Below are 17,655 nucleotides of genomic sequence, written 5' to 3' on the forward strand. Positions count from 1 at the left end.
TGCCACAACTACTGAATCTGTACTCTAGAGCCTGTGCTCTGCAACAAGAGAAGCCCACGCACCACAACTAGAGAGTCGTCCCGCACCTCCATTACTATAGAAAGCCCGTGTAACATGGAAGATCCAGCACACCCAAAAATAACGTTTAAGTTTAAAAAAAAATAAAATAAAATGGGGAATTCTCTAGCTGTCCACCGGTTAAGACCTTAAGCTTCCACTGCAGGGGGCTTTGGTTTGATGCCTCGTGGGGAACTAAGATCCCAGGTGCCACATGGTGTTGCCAAAAAAAAAGGAAAAAAAAATTAATCAACTGGGGATTTTGGCGATTTTAGCAAGTTACTCAATTTTCCTGGATCTCTCCTATTTACACAGGTTACTGAACTTTTGTTTGATTTATTTCTTGTTAATCTATCTCATGTCAAGTTAATTCTTAGGTCAGCCAGAATAACACAAAAAGACAGGGGAAAATTTCTTCTTCCCCAACAATATTCATTGATTGGATGAGCCAAGGGCCAGGGGGGGTAGATTTGAAGTCAATCGTAAAGCTCTCAAAGCCATAGGAATATTCATAGGGAACACTTTTAGACAAAGCAAATCATCCTAAATAATTAAATAGCATTATGTACAGTCTCAGCCTGGGTTGACCAGAAAGCCAGGCTGTAATTATACACATTTGTTTACTATTACTTCATTGAGAAATCTGTATGCAGGTCAGGAAGCAACAGTTAGAACTGGACATGGAACAACAGATTGGTTCCAAATAGAAAAAGGAGTACATCAAGGTTGTTTATTGTCACCCTGCTTATTTTTAACTTATATGCAGAGTACATCATGAGAAACGCTGGGCTGGAGGAAGCACAAACTGGAATCAAGATTGCTGGGAGAAGTATCAATAAGCTCAGATATGCAGATGACACCACCCTGATGGCAGAAAGTGAAGAAGAACTAAAGAGCCTCTTGATGAAAGAAGAGAGTGAAAAAGTTGGCTTAAAACTCAACATTCAGAAAACTGAGATCACGGCCCCTAGTCCCATCACTTCATGGCAAATAGATAGGGAAACAATGGAAACAGTGAGATACTTTATTTTGGGGGACTCCAAATCACTGCAGATGGTGATTGCAGCCATGAAATTAACACTAATTCCTTGGAAGAAAAGCTAGACAGCATTTTTTTTTTCAAGAGGGTATTAAATCTTTTATTGATTACACATGATAATGGATGATACACAAGCTTCATTCCCATCTATAACTTTATCTGGTACCATAATTCAATTTAGATATATTGCATAGGATGTGCCAACAATCATTAATAACCAAAAAAAATTTTTAAAAACTCCATGACTTTGCATGGGTGACAGTTTTAATGGTGAACTCCAGGTCACAACACAGTAACTGTCAGTTCAACTACACCAAGGTTCTGAAGACAACAGCTTCTCCACCAAGCAGGTTGCAAATAAATTTCAAATGGAACCTGGCATCACCCTGAAAGAGTTCTAACTTCACACTGTTGGGGTAGTTTACCAAAATGGCTTCAGAGTAGACTAACTTTACACAGCACATTTTAAAAAAAAAAAAGACATTTATGCAGTGTCATGATCAGACTATTACATTTAGCAATCAACAGCATGGGTGCAAAAAAAAATCTACATTAAAACCCTTTGTTGGAATGCTTTACACTTTCCACAGAACAGAAACTAAAATAACCTGTTATACAATTAGTCACAAGTACAGTCCTCGAGTTTTTTGCCCATACACATGAGTATTGTCTAAAACATGTCTTCTTTGTAGCAGCTAGGCCGTGCCACCACTGTGCTTGGCAGAGTTCACAAATCTGTTGTAACCTGTAGCTTCCCTGTCACTTCTCTGGCTCTCCTCTCCTGCTAAGCTTTGTTTCCTGGCAGTAATTAAAACCTTCTGCCACTGCCATATCTACTGCTGCTGCTGCTGGAGCCACCATAGCCACCTTGGTTTCGTGGTTTGGCAAAGTATTGGCCTCCAACCATCATACGGGCCAGAACTTCTTCCTCCAAAGTTTTCTCCTTTCATGGGTCCAAAATTTGAAGATTGATTGTTGTAATTGCCAAAATCACTGTAGCTTCTGCCACCTCCAAAATTGCCTCCATCATTACCAAATCCATTATATCCATCCCCACTGCCACCATATCCACCACCACCATGGCTGCCACCAAAGCCACCTCGACCACTGAAGTTTCCTCCATGACCAAAGTTATCATTCCCACCAAAACCACCTCCATGACCGCCACCAAAGTTTCCAGAACCACTTTGACCTCTCTGGCTGGATGAAGCACTAGCCGTCTCTTGCTTAGACAGGGCTTTTCTCACTTCACAGTTGTGGCCACTCATGTGACCACACATACAGTGTGGTATTTCTGAATGACAATCTTGTCTACGGAGTCATGGTCAACAAAGGTTACAAAAGCAAAGCCTCTCTTTTTGCCACTGCCTTGGTCAGTCATGATTTCAATTACTTTCAATTTTCCCATACTGTTCAAAATAATCTCTCAGGTGATGTTCTTCAGTATCTTCTTTAATACCACCAACAAAAATCTTTTTCACAGTTAAGTGGGCACCAGGTCTTTGAGAATCTTCTCTTGAGACAGCCCTCTTTGGTTCCACAACTCTTCCGTCCACCTTGTGTGGCCTTGCATTCATGGCCGCATCCACCTCCTCCACCATGGCGTATGTGACAAACCCGAAGCCTCTGGAGCACTTGGTGTTTGGATCCCTCATTAACACACAGTCTGTGAGCGTTCCCCACTGCTCAAAATGGCTCCTCAGACTCTCATCGGTTGTTTCAAAGCTCAATCCTCCGATGAAGAGCTTCCGCAGCTGCTCGGGCTCTTTGGGAGACTGATTTTGACATGACGGCAGTGGAGGCGGGGAAGACTTCAATGATGCTTTCTCGGCGGCATCCATGGGCAGAAAGCTAGACAGCATATTAGAAAGCAGAGACATTACTTTGCCAACAAAGGTCTGTCTAGTCAAAGCTATGGTTTTTCCAGTGGTCATGTATGGATGTGAGAGTTGGACTATAAAGAAAGCTGAGCACTGAAGAACTGATGCTTTTGAACTGTGATGTTGGAGAAGACTCTTGAGATTCTCTTCGACTGCAAGGAGATCCAACCAGTCCATCCTAAAGGAGATCATTCCTGGGTGTTCATTGCAAGGACTGAGGTTGAAGTTGAAACTCCGATACTTTGGCCACCTGATGTGAAGAGCTGACCCATTTGAAAAGACCCTGATGCTGGGAAAGATTGAGGGCAGGAGGAGAAGGGGACAACAGAGGATGAGATGGTTGGATGCCATCACTGACTCAATGGACATAAATTTGAGTAAACTCCAGGAGTTGGTGATGGACAGGGAGGCCTGGTGTGCTGCAATGCATGGGGTCGCAAAGAGTCAGACACAACTAAGCAACTGAACTGAACTGAACTTCATTATCAGGGAAGTGGGGAGGAGAATGAAGAAGACAAGGAGAAAGAATCAGCATAGGGGGAGCAGGGAGCTACCCATTGCTTGGTATTAAGCAAAACTGATTATTTGATGTCACAAGACCACCTTGAACAAGGCCATGCAATAACCATGAATCAACACAGTCCATATACAAAGAGGAAGTGCAGAAATTATCCCCTGGTTTCCATCTCCCATTGGTCAAAGTTTGCCCCACGAGGCATTAATTCCTTCAAACTTCCAGGCTACAGACCAGTGAATGTCCAGAGAGTCCCTCAGTGGCTCACACCTCAGATTCCACAGGAGACCCTGGGGCACCCAGAGAAGTGCAGTAGCATGGGCTGACATGAGGTTGGACAAAGTCTATACTGATGTAGTCACTATAGAGGCAGTGGAGCCTGGACTACATGCTGCAAAGCCAGAGAGGCTAAGAGGATCTGAACACGACTGATACACCCACACAAATGTCCATTTCAGTGTGGATTCCAATCAAAGAGCACAGCCTTTGTAGATAAAGCATCTTCTCTGTGAATCCTGACTCTGCTCCTCACTAGTTGTAGAACTTAGGGCAAACTAATTTCCCTGCACCTAGATTTCCACATCCGTTAAATGGAAATAATACCTACATAGGTATTTTTCCTATGTAAGAAGGTTTTGAGGTTTGAATGAAATAATCCATGTAACATATGTGGACCAGAACATAACCTTAACTAAATTTCCCTCTCCTATAATAATATAATAGATAGAAAATAACAAATTTCCAACTAAAGAGGAATGGTTAAGTAAATCATGATGCAGTCAGTTAATGGATCTTCTCTGTGCATCTTTTAAAAAAGGATAATGAGGGATTTTCCTGGTGGTCCAGTGGCTAAGACTCAGGGCTCCCAATGCAAGGGGCTGCGGTTCAATCCCTGGTCAGGGAACTAGATCCCACATGCCATAACTAAGAACTTGCACACCACAACTAAAGGCCCTACACGCTGCAACTAAGACCTGGCACGGCCAAATAAAGAAATAAATATTTTAAAATAATAAAACTTAAAACTAAAAATGATAAGAAGTGGGAAATGGCCATGTATTGAGAAAAGGCACAATAAAAAATTGTGTAAGTACAATGTGGGAGGGGGGTGTTGTATGCACACAACAGTCTAGTTCAGTCGCTCAGTGTCCAACTCTTTGCAACCCCATGGACTGCAGCACGCCAGGCTTTCCTGTCCATCACGAACTTCCAGAGCCTACTCAAACTCAGGTCCATCACGTTGATGATGCCATCCAACTATCTCATCCTCTGTCTTCCCCTTCTCCTCCCGCCTTCAATCTTTCCCAGCATCAGTGTCTTTTCTAATCAGTCAGTTCTTTGCATCAAACGGCTGAAGTATTGGAGTTTCCGCTTCAGCATCAGTCTTTCCAATGAACATTCAGGACTTATTTCCTTTAGGATGGACTGGTTGGATCACCTTGCAGTCCAAGGGACTCTCAAGAGTCTTCTCCAACACAGTTCAAAAGCATCAGTTCTTCAGTGCTCAGCTTTCTTTATAGTCCAACTCTCACATCCATACATGACCACTGGAAAAACCATAGCTTTGACTAGATGGACCTTTGTTGGCAAAGTAATGTCTCTGCTTTTTAATATGCTGTCTAACTTTTCTTCCAAGGAATTAGTGTCTTTTAATTTCATGGCTGCAATCACCATCTTCAGTGATTTTGGAGCCCAAAAAAATAAAGCCGCTCACTGTTTCCATTGTTTCCCTATCTATTTGCCATGAAGTAATGGGACCAGGTGCCATGATCTTTCTTTTCTGAATGTTGAGTTTTAAGCCAACTTTTTCATTCTTCTCTTTCACTTTCATCAAGAGGCTCTTTAGTTCTTCTTCACTTTCTGCCATCAGGGTGGTGTCATCTGCATATCTGAGGTTATTGATACTTCTTCCAGCAATCTTGATTCCAGTTTGTGCTTCCTCCAGCCCAGCATTTCTCATGATGTACACTGCATATAAGTTAAATAAGCAGGGTGACAATATACAACCTTGATGTACTCCTTTTTCTATTTGGAATCAGTCTGTTGTTCCATGTCCAGTTCTAATTATTGCTTCTTGACCTGCATACAGATTTCTCAGGAGGCAGGTCAGTTGGCCTGGTATTCCCATCTCTTAAAGAATTCTCCAAAGTTTGTTGTGATCCACACAGTCAAAGGCTTTGGCATAGTCAATAAAGCAAAAGTAGATGTTTTTCTGGAACTCTCTTGCTTTTTCAGTGATCCAGCAGATGTTGGCAATTTGATCTCTGGCTCCTCTGCCTTTTCTAAATCCAGCTTGAACATCTGGAAGTTTACAATTCATGTACTGTTGAAGACTGACTTGGAGAATTTTGAGTATTACTTTGCTAGCATGTGAGCACACAACATACCACGTGCAAATACTTAGTGATATGAACACATGTGGGATTTCTTGTGGATAGATTTGAAAACACTAATGAGTAATGCTGGTAATGACTGATGTGTTTAGAAAATACTATTGAGCAATGCTAGTCAATACCATTTGCTCATTTTCCTTGTTAACTGAACTCCAAATTCGTTCAGAGTGGCAAGGTGCCTATCCCCAAATGACAAATCATGATTTGTTTCAAGCAGTCTGGAAAATTCATCTCTCCAAATTCCCAGCCTCCATGACAACAGAAGAAGGCCATGTTATCTGCTTCTGGGGGAAAAAATGTTCTAATGAAAAATCTTCTATGTGGAATTCAGGAGATTTTTACTAACCTGATGAAAAAGAGTAATATAGCAGTCACTATCCCTTCCCCTTTCCTTCCTTGGATGTAGGTGTAAAATCTGGAGCCGTAGCAACAATACTGTGAGCATGAGGTGACCAGCATGAGATCAAGAAATTCAGCCCTGTCATTTTTGAGCCACTGAATCAAGATGGAAACTGCTTCCAATCTCTGTACATTTATTTGTCTAAACCTCTACAGTCAGGTGTTCTGTTACTTGTGACCAAATCAATTGATATGACACTGTGCTAGTCAATTTACATTCCTATATCATTGATTTTTACAGGAGATGTTTAAGGTATGTTTTATAATAAATAAACTGAGAACCTAACTGACTTACCCAAGGTCATCTCCCTTTTAAGTCTCCCAACCAGAATTCATACCCAATCCTAATCTTAGAGTCCTTTCCACGACTTCAATAGCAAACAGTTTTGTACAGAATACAAGGAAGATTATAAGGCAGAAAAATGAATGCCAAGCCTTGAGGCTGCTAAGAGTCTAGGTTATAAATGTCATTGTGTGCCATGGGAGGAGTTTTTACTTTATTGTACTGATAGAGAACAGCAATATGTCAAGATCTATGCTTCAGCAAAAATTGCTGCCATGTTCCCAAAGCCTTGTACTTGATAGAGCTCAGTAAACATTAAATCAACCAATAAATAATCAGATAAAATTCTCCAGGTAGACTTGGAGAATGTAAGACTTCCTTGATGAGTCCAGTGATTAAGACTCTGTTCTTCTACTGCAGAGGGTCATGGGTTTGATCCCTAGTCTGGGAACTAATATCCCATGTACCATGCAGCATGGCTGAGAAAAAAAAATTGTTCACATGGAGAATGAATCAGAATAAACAAGGTTAGAGGGAAGAAGACCATTTAGATGATTTCTGCAATATCTATTTCACACGAGAAATGTTGAGTTATGAACTATGGCATTGTCTATAGGACAAGTGCGTGTGCTCAGTCACTCAGTCATGCCCAACTCTTTGCAACCCCATGACTGTAGCCCACGAGGCTCCTCTGTCCATGGGATTCTCCAGGCAAGAATACATAAGACAGGAGGAGGGAACAAATTCAAGAGGAATTCTGAAAACAGAATCAAAAGGGTCATAGTTCTCACATGGCAACTAGCTTGTCTTCTGAAAAGAACATTTTTATTAGGCTACTTGGCTGACCAAAACCTTCAGAGGTTTCCCACTGCTTGTAGACTACATCCTAAAGTTGCCACCTGGTGTTCATGGTCCTCCAGTAGCTTCTAGCTCTAGATCTTCAGGGATTTTCCTGGTGGCTCAGATGGTAAAGACTCTGCCTGCAATGCAGGAGACCCAGGTTCAATCCCTGGGTCAGGAAGAGCCCCTGGAGAAGGGAATGGCTACCCACTCCAGTATTCTTGCTGGAAAATCCCATGGACAGAGGAGTCTGGTGGGCTACAGTCCAGTGGGTTGCAAATAGTTGGACTTGACTGAGTGACTGACACTAGATCTTCAAAGTAACTATTCATCAAACACTTTTGAATAGAAAGATAAGCTAATTAATCATGTAATTTGCATAATATTTACAAATGACTTCATCGGCATTATTTCTTTGTTTGGATCTCCCTTCATTTGCTATTTATTGTTTCCCAACAACCATGTGGGTTAAGCAGGGGCAGGATTGTGCAATTACAAATTGTATGGTCTTACAGATGAAGCGATGATTGGATGGCATCACTAACTCAGTGACATGAGTTTGCACAAACTCCAGGAAAGAGTAAAGGACAGGGAAGTCTGGCGTGCTGCAGTCCATGGGGTCAAAAAGTTGGACATGAATTAGTGACTGCACAACAACAGATGAAGAAACCAAGATTCAGAAACACCAAGTGTCAAATTAACCCTCTGGTTAGACCTTCCTCGTTGGTTGCCTCTGCTCCTCAGGACCAACTTGTACTGCAGTGAGGCTCCAAGGTCATGGTCAACTGATTCAGCTTATTGGCCCCAGAACTGAGGGCATGCCTGGTATCCACCAACTGTCCAAACCTCAAATGAACTCATGATAACAGCCCACACCCAGACAGCTTTCTCAACAAGAAAATTAAAGTCATCAATCTTAACCCAGAAATTGGTTTACACATCTTTGTCCCACACAGATGGATTATAAACTGCTCTGTTGAACACTCTGTCAAATATGAAACTTCTGAAAGCTTTTTAGTGAACAAAGACGAGGCTAAATCTTCCACTGATCTTCTCATAATGATTGTTGTTGTGAATATTTTCACTCTGGCTGGACTGTAGCTTAGTATCTATAATTTCTGACTAACCACCTTCAGACCCTGCCTGAATATACCTCTCTCCTTTAAAGTCAGTCAGTTTTCTTACATCTTCAAGACTCTGGTAGACTCAGAGAAACTTGTGAATCTGTAGGCTTTCAAATGTTGTTTTGGTCATAAGGGTAGAAATAGTTCTCTTTTCAGCTTTCTACATTGCAAATAGGAACCAGAGTTCCAGATGTGGATTATTTTAAAATTATAAGATACTGTGCTAGCGTCCAGTGACTAAGACTACTGACCTCATGGTCCAGTGGCTAAGACTTTATGCTCCCAATGCAGGGGGCCTGGGTTTGATCCTTGGTCAGGAAACTAGATCCCACGTGCCACAGGGATCCTGCATGCTACAAATAAAGATCTCACCCGCAGCAGTAAAGATCAAGATCTCGAACTAAGATCTGCAACTAAGACCCAGAGCAGCCAAATAAATAAATAAATAAAAAGAAATTTTTTTCAAAAAATTATAAGATATTGTGCTCAACTTTATAGTAAAGAATTTCAAAATCTCACCAAGATGTATTTATTTTTGTAAATTTTGTTTTCAAGTTAAAATTATAAAATACTTTGCTACTATTATGAAATATTGGAAATAGGGGGCTGCTTTTTTTTAATAATCTAAACACAGTGGACCCAAACTTAAACTTCTTTTTTTTCTCCAACCGCTGTGACCTTCAACTTTGCCTTGTCTATTCCTCTTATCAACACCTGGATGACACTGAGGGCAAAACCTACAGCTTCCTGGTCAGTTTTTAATAATTTTTCTCTGAAGTCCAGTCTTATTTAAAACTTCAAGTTCATATCATCCTACCCATCTCTCTAGGTGTTCTCTTGGCTATACTGACAGACCATCCACATCTTCTGCAGAGCAGGCATGACGTTTGTTCTCAGGGGAGCCTACTGTGAATTCTTCAGAAGGCACTTTCCAGGGTGTAGTTGCCCAGTTCGGGAGATAAACTGAAGCTTGCCCTCTTCCAAACTGGATTCAGTGCCTGCCTTGTGGTCCTTCTCACTGCTGGGGTTCCTCCACCCTGCAAGCTGCCCTTTTGGGCAAGGAATCTGTAAACAGCCCAAGTCCAACTGCCTTCCATAGTGTTCTTTTTTCTTTTTGGCTGCACTGGGTCTTGGTCGCTGTGTACAGGCTTTCTCTAGTTGCAGCGAGCGGGGGATACCCTCTAGTTGAAGTGAGTGGGCTTCTCATTGCGGTGGCTTCTCTTGTTTCAGAGCACCGGCTCTAGGGTACTCAGGCTCCAGTAGCTGTGGCTCATGAGCTTAGTTTCTCTGCATCATGTGGAATCTTCTTGGACCAGAAATTGAACCGATGTTTCCTGCATTGTCAGGCAGCATTCCCCACAGTGTTCTTGACCACAGGAAATAGACTCATCCATGCCACCCTGATTTCCCCTTTCTCTTCTCCCTCTCCTTTCTTCCTGCTGTAAAGGACACATCAGCAAGTTTACAGCACAGGTGACTGCCCAGCTGGGGAATGGTACCCTAGTATCTTCTACTTGTGGGGACCACCTGTTTCCACAGTGGAGCTATCAGGCCTCCACTCTCGGCTTAGAGGCATGGGGCTGATGAGTGCTTCAGTGTTTAGTCTTCTGTTCAGTGATCAGCTGGTAAAGAATCTGCCTGCAATGTGGGAGACCTGGGTCGGATCCCTGGGTTGAGAAGTCCTCTTGAAAAAGGGAAAGGCTACCCACTCCAGTATTATTGCCTGGAGATTTCCATGGACTATATAGTCCATGGGGTTGTAAAGACTCGGACATGACTGAGTGACTTTCACTTTCACTTTCACTTTCAACTGATATATAGTTGACATATCAGGTGAATCATTCTGTTAAAGCTCCCATCCTCTACAGGACAAAACTATTTTCAGGAATAAATATGAAATGAAACAGATAATAATAGCCAGGAAAAAATGCTGGAGAGAAAAATGTTCATTGAACTTCATATACACAATCATGCCTATAAAAATAAAATAAATATTAAAGCACTAAAAATTTCAAAAGTAAGGGATTACTTCTTTTTAATTAACCTATTTTTTTAAAAGAAAAACTTGTACCTACATATTGACCTGTCACAGTCATGAAAAATAGCACTACGGTTTCTATGTTCAAGGCTTAATTTCTGCACATTTGTCAATGACTTCTGAAAATTGATGTTGATTGCATGTTCACGTTCAATAGACAGTAGAGCCAGATTTGTCATATTGCTTTGCTTGTAGTTGATAAAAGAACACTTTTTATAAATTCTAACTTCAAAAAGTTTCTTTAACATGAAGCAAGAGATAGAGAAAGAGTTGGGGAAAATCTCAAGTTTGACAGAGATTCATTAAAAATCCCATTTCACAATAAATTCCAGAAACTAAAATAATGTCTTTGTTTCTTTGGGATGAACTCTGTAGGCAATCAAATAGAAAACTTTCACTAAAATATCATCACCAGAAGATAAAGGTCTATTCTATATATAAAAGCCTATGGCCTATTGCATTTGGTGAAAAAAAAAAAAAGTCTGAAGTTTTTCTTCTTCTGCAAAGATCAGAGAAAAATGGCTGATAATAGCAGACACTATTTGATCCAGGGCTTTAGAAAGATTGCCCACTTTTTGGTGAAAATTATTGCCCTTTTGGCTTCTCCAGGCAGTGAGGATCAACATCTTTTGTCATTTCTCTAGACTTTCATAGAAGGATAGAATTGAAGTAACTCAGGTCCTGTTTCATTGTCTTTGCAATCAGTCTGCTACCCTTATAACATATTTCTAATCCACCATTTAGATGTAGGGAAGTATGGTATGAGGAACGGAGATACCAATTGTTTCTGAAAAAAGCACAGTGATTCTGAATCTTTATGAACTTATTCTCCAAAGGAATGCCTGTAGCTGAGTCCATGGGGTAGGGGTCGGGGACATGTACCACTAGGATTTCTTCCAATTAAATTCCACGTAAATTACAATGTTTAATGCTGCTGCTGCTGCTGCTGCTAAATCACCTCAGTCGTGTCTGACTCTGTGTAACCCCATATACGGCAGCCCACAAGGATCCCCTGCCCCTGGGATTCTCCAGGCAAGAACACTGGAGTGGGTTGCCATTTCCTTCTCCAATGCACGAAAGTGAAAAGTGAAAGTGAAGATGCTCAGTCATGTCCAACTCTTTGCGACCCCATGGACTGCGGCCTACCAGGCTCCTCTGTCCATGGGATTTTCCAGGCAAGAGTACTAGAGTTGGTTGCCATTGCCTTCTCCACAATGTTTAATAAATAAGTGCAAATGTGAGCCTTATAGTAAGTCCCTTATACCAATAAGTTCTATTCTGAGAGCACATTTATTAAGTCCAATTTGTTCATACATCCAACAAAGTTAGCTTAGGTACCCAACTAACACACTTGGCTATATAGTGCTGTATTGCTAGAAGTTTATAATACTCTTCACACTAATAATATATAGCAAACACAAAGAAAACATTTTAATGTTACAGTACAGTACCTTGAAAAGTACAAGAGTACAGTACAATAGCTGGCATACCACAGTTGGCATCGAATGAATGCACAAGAGTGACTGACTGGAGGAGGGAGAGGAGGTGGGAGATAGCAGAGCTGAAGGGTCATCAGCAATAGGAGGCGGAGGGCAAACTGAGATGTCACTCACAACTGACGTTGATGGCACAGGTTCTGGGCTTGAAATAAAGACACTGTACTACTGTACTCATACCAGACTGTACAGCAAAGTACACACGAGCACAGCTACTTGTAGAGGGTGCACACACATAACAATGTGTGCCGGACACGTGAACTAACTCATGTGACTGGACATGTGAACACACATTCACATCTTTGGAAGTTCGAAACTTGAAGGTCCATATGTGAGGGACTTACTATATTTACACACAGTTTGCTCGAACTCAGTACAACTACAGCAGTTGTTAGAACTTAGACTAAAACAGTTAGGTGGGGCGCACTACTTTATCACCGACATTGTTCAAAATTGGCAGTGTATAGTGATAATAGAAAGCAGACCATTTTTAGCTGGGGATACACCACAGCTGCAGCAGACACAAGAAACATGGATTCCGCCTCTGAGTTGGGAAGACCCCCTGGAAGAAGGTGTGGCAACCCACTCCAGTATTCTTGCCATGGACAGAGAAGCCTCGCGGGTTACAGTCGATAGGACCTCAAAGAGTCGGACACGACTAAAGTGACTTAGCACACACACCACAGCTACCACTTACATACACAGCCTCAGAAACGGCGTTGGTGAGAGCCCCTGGGTGATTTCTGTGCCTTCTACCAAGACACAGGGAGATGTTTCGAGCAACCCTCTTGAGGTGGAATATTTAGGACCTATTTGAAAGTGAGAGAGGAGAGTGAACAAGTTGGCTTAAAGCTCACCATTCAGAAAACTAAGATCATTGCATCTGGTCACATTGCTTCATGGCAAATAGATGGGGAAACAGTGGCTGACTTTATTTTGGGGGGCTCCAAAATAACTGCAGATGGTGATTGCAGCCATTAAATTAAAAGATGCTTACTCCTTGGAAGAAAAGCTATGACCAACCTAGACAGCATATTAAAAAGCAGAGACAAATAAATAAATAAATAATAAAATAAAAATAAAAAGCAGAGACATTACTTTGCCAACAAAGGTCTGTCTAGTCCAGGCTATGGTTTTTCCAGTAGTCATGTATGGATGTGAGAGTTGGACTATAAAGAAAGATGAGCACAGAAGAATTGATGCTTTTGAACTGCGGTGTTGGAGAATACTCTTGAGAGTCCCTTGGACTGCAAGGAGATCCAACCAGTCCATCCTAAAGGAGATCAATCCTGGGTGTTCATTGCAAGGGCTGATGTTGAAGCTGAAACTCCAATACTTTGGCCACCTGATGCAAAGAGCTGACTCATTTGAAAAGACCCTGATGCTGGGAAAAATTGAGGTGATGGGGACGACAGAAGATAAGATGTTTGGATGGCATCACTGACTCAATGGACATGAGTTTGGGTAGGCTCCGGCAGTTGGTGATGGACAGGGAGGCCTGGCATGCTGTGATTCATGGGGTTGCAAAGAATCAGACATGACTGAGCGACTGAACTGAACTGAACTTAGCATTAGGACTCTAGCAGGAATTCTAAAACAACATGGAAATTCTTGCCTATTACTGTTTCACACAATATTCCTCCTCTCTGATATAGCTCCTGCACTTCAAAGAGAGAAATCACATCCAGTAATGTCATCTGATTATCTTTCAGTAGCTCCCCAACACTGAAAGGATGATGTTTAAACTCTTTAATAAAGGGAAATGGAAGAAGAACTAATATTTACTGAAATTCTACTATGTACTAACCACTTTACATGAGTTATTTTATTTAAACCTTACACCTCCATGAGAAGTAAGTATTATTACCCTAATTTTTCAATGGAGGGAACTAAGACACAGAGAAATTAAGTCTGCAAGACACAGAAAGGTTAAGACCTAGTAGCACATAGCTTCCCCTAGTGGCTCAGTGGTAAAGAATCTGCCTGCAATGCAGGTTTGATCTCTGGGTTGGGAAGATCCCCTGGAGAAGGAAATGGCAACCCACTCTAGTATTCTTGCCTGGAAAATCCCATGTACAGAGGAATTTGGTGGGCTACAGTCCATGGGGTCACAAAAGAGTCAGACATGACTTTGCGAGTAACCAACAGCAACAAAGCACATAGCTGCTAGCAGATATCTGGGATTTCCACCTAATTCTACATCGAAAATTGGACCTTGAACCTTTGTTAGTTTCCAAGCCCACCTATGGGAAGCTTGACCTTGAAACCATATGAGTTGAGGTCAGGTTCCTTCACCAACCAGGTGACACACAGAGAACACAAAGTAGACCCCAGAGAGAGCTGGCCTTGCAGACTCAGTCCCTCCAAGTGGCAGCTCTTGGGGCAGCTGGTGTGCACCTGCCCTGGCCATGCCCAGGCCCAGCTGGGCCCTTCCTCGCCTGCCTGCTGGCCTGTTCCCTGGACTCTGTAGGACAGGACAATTCTTGTTGACAGCAGAAGTGAACACAGCATTGCAAAGCAACTATACTCTAATAAATTTTTTTAATGTATTTCTTTTTCACTGCACTGGGTCTTCGTTGCTGTGTGAGCTTTTCTCTAGTTGCGGCAAGCAGGGACTACTCTCTAGTTGCTGTGCATGGGCTTCTTATTGCAGTGGCTGGTGGCTCAGATGGTAAAAGCATCTGCCTACAATGGGGGAGACTCGGGTTCGATCCCTGGGTCGGGAAGATCCCCTGGAGAAGGAAATGGCAACCGACTCCGGTACTCTTGCCTGGAAAATCCCATGGAGAGAGGAGCCTGGTAGGCTACAGTCCATAGGGCTGCAAAGAGTCAGACATGACTGAGCGACTTTGCTTTCACTTTCTCTTCTTGAGGAGCATGCGATCCAGGCATATGGGATCTTCCCAGACCTGGGATGGAGCTTGTTTTCCCGTGCACTGGCAGGGGAAATAATAATTTACTGTACAATCAGGGAAATTCTAAATTTAAAAAAATATATAGAGAGAGAGCAAGGTAAGGGGGACGTGGTACTGGGTGTGAGTAGTGACAGGTGACAGGCAGGTGTCATTAAGCTATGAGTCCAGCTGACATATATCACCGCCACATCCAGGCCATGACCTCTGGCCCCTGCTGCCCACTGGAGGCCACTAGTGTCACTACAAGGGGGATGAATTCTCTGTTCCCTGCTCCTTGGAAGGGCTAGCTCAGCTTCTTCCAGGTGTGCTACCTGCTTGGACACAACTCGGTCACAGGAGTGCATCCCGGCTCCCAGGTCACAGCACTGCAGATGCCTGGTCGTGTCTGCTTCTATAGAAGGAGGTAGGTTCCTCTCCCACTAGAATGTTCCACAACATTAGATCCTAGGAAGAGAAAAGAAATGGACACCCACTGAGAGGACATAAACCAAGAAATTAGGCCAGGGGGCAGAGCAGAAGAGAGGAATGGGATAACGACATCAGAGCCCATTAGTAGGGGTCTGATGAGATGAGACCAACAGAAAAGATTCTGGTTTTAGAAACTGGCACTCTTAAGCCCATGATGTGTCTCCTTATAAACAGATCCTTAAAAAAAAAAAACCAACAAACTGTAAATAATTCTGTACAAACTAGATTTCCACTTCAATGAGTCTGTGTTAAGCAAAGTCTGATGAAGAAAAATCAAGCCATTTAAATTTCTGTTCCCATAACCAGTACTGAGTAGCATATTTAAATCTGCAGACACAGTGATTAGGGCACAGAGGGTCATCATTTCAAACGCAGCATCCTTCTCCTGCGTTGTATTAAACACCTCTTCTAGCTGTTTGCCTGGATGCAAAGGCTTGATTCATCCTCTAACTGTTGTGAAGATGCAGTTCAGTTGGGGAGGTTAAAAAAAAAAAAAAAACAGAATGTCTAAATCAGCAGAGACATGAACATTTGCTCTCCCTCCCTTTTGGTTCATCTTTTTAAGCCTGTTTTGTGTTCATTGTTGGCGAGATTTTCATATTGGCTGGCGGGATCACATTACATTCATCTAGTCCACACTATCATAAGACACCTTCTGTCAGTATTCACAATTGACAGGTAGCCGTACCGTAGTGGACATTCAGTTCAGTTCAGTTCAGTTCACTCAGTCATGTCCAGTTCTTTGCGACCCCATGAACGGCAGCACACCAGGCTTCCCTGTCCACCACCAAATCCTGGAGCCTACTTAAACTCATATCCATTGAGTCGGTGATGCCATCCAACCATCTCATCCTCTGTCGTCCCCTTCTCCTGCTGCCTTCCATCTTTCCCCAGCTTCAGGGTCTTTTCCAATGAGTCAGTTCTTCACACCAGGTGCCCAAAGTATTGGAGCTTCAGCTTCAGCATCAGTCCTTCCAATGAATATTCTACTCAGGACTGATTTCCTTTAAGACGGACTGGTTTGATCTCCTCTCAGCTTTCTTTATAGTCTAACTCTTACATCCATACATGACTACTGAAAAAAACCACACCTTTGACTAGACAGACCTTTGCTGGCAAAGTAATGTCTCTGCTTTTTAATATGCTGTCTAGCTTGGTCATAGCTTTTCTTCCAAGGAGCAAGCATCTTTTAATTTTATGGCTGCAGTCACCATCTGCAGTGATTTTGGAGCCCTCCAAAAGAGGGTCTCTCACTGTTTCCACTGTTTCCCCATCTATTTGCCATGAAGTGATGGGACCAGATGCCATGATCTTTGTTTTCTGAATGTTGAGTTTCAAGCCAACCTTTTCACTCTCCTCTTTCACTTTCATCAAGAGGCTCTTTAGTTCTTCACTTTCTGACATAAGGGTGGTGTCATCTGTGTATCTGAGGTTATTGATATTTCTCCCAGCAATCTTGATATTTCTCCCAGCAATCTTGATTCCAGCTTGTGCTTCATCCAGGCTGGTATTTCACATGATGTACACTGCATATAAGTTAAATAAGCAGCATGACTACATACAGCCTAGACATACTCCTTTCCCGATTTGGAACCAGTCTGTTGTTCCATGTCCAGTTCTAGCTGCTGCTTCTTGACCTGCATACAGATTTCTCAAGAGGCAGGTCAGGTGGTCTGGTATTCCCATCTCTTTAAGAATTTCCCACAGTTTGCTGTGATCCACACAGTCAAAGGTTTTGGCATAGTCAATAAAGCAGAAGTAAATGTTTTTCTGGAACTCTCTTGCTCTTTCCATGATCCAGCCGATGTTGGCAATTTGATCTCTGGCTCCTCTGCCTTTTCTAAATCCAGCTTGAACATCTGGAAGTTCACAGTTCATGTACTGTTGAAGCCTGACTTGGAGACTTTTGAGCATTACTTTGCTAGTGTGAGAAATGAGTACAACTGTGTGGTAGTTTGAGCATTCTTTGGCATTGCCTTTCTTTGGGATTGAAATGAAAACTGACCTTTTCCAGTCCTGTGGCCACTGCTGAGTTTTCCAAATTTGCTGACATATTGAGTGTAGCACTTTCACAGCATCATCTTTTAGGATTTGAAAGAGCTCAACTGTAATTCCATCACCTCCACTACCTTTGTTTGTAGTGATGCTTCCTAAGGCCCACTTGACTTTGCATTCCAGGATGTCTGGCTCTAGGTGAGTGGACATTAAG

The 17,655-nt window shown here is 42.3% G+C and overlaps 1 pseudogene; it reads right to left on the reverse strand.

Annotated features, from left to right (window-relative positions):
• Positions 1–1,904: 1,904 nt before the first annotated feature.
• Positions 1,905–17,655, reverse strand: part of LOC128066458 (heterogeneous nuclear ribonucleoprotein A1-like) — an 81,462-nt pseudogene continuing 65,711 nt past the window's right edge.

Source organism: Budorcas taxicolor, chromosome 21 (genome assembly GCF_023091745.1).
Source record: "Budorcas taxicolor isolate Tak-1 chromosome 21, Takin1.1, whole genome shotgun sequence".
NCBI classification, from domain to species: Eukaryota; Metazoa; Chordata; class Mammalia; order Artiodactyla; family Bovidae; genus Budorcas; species Budorcas taxicolor.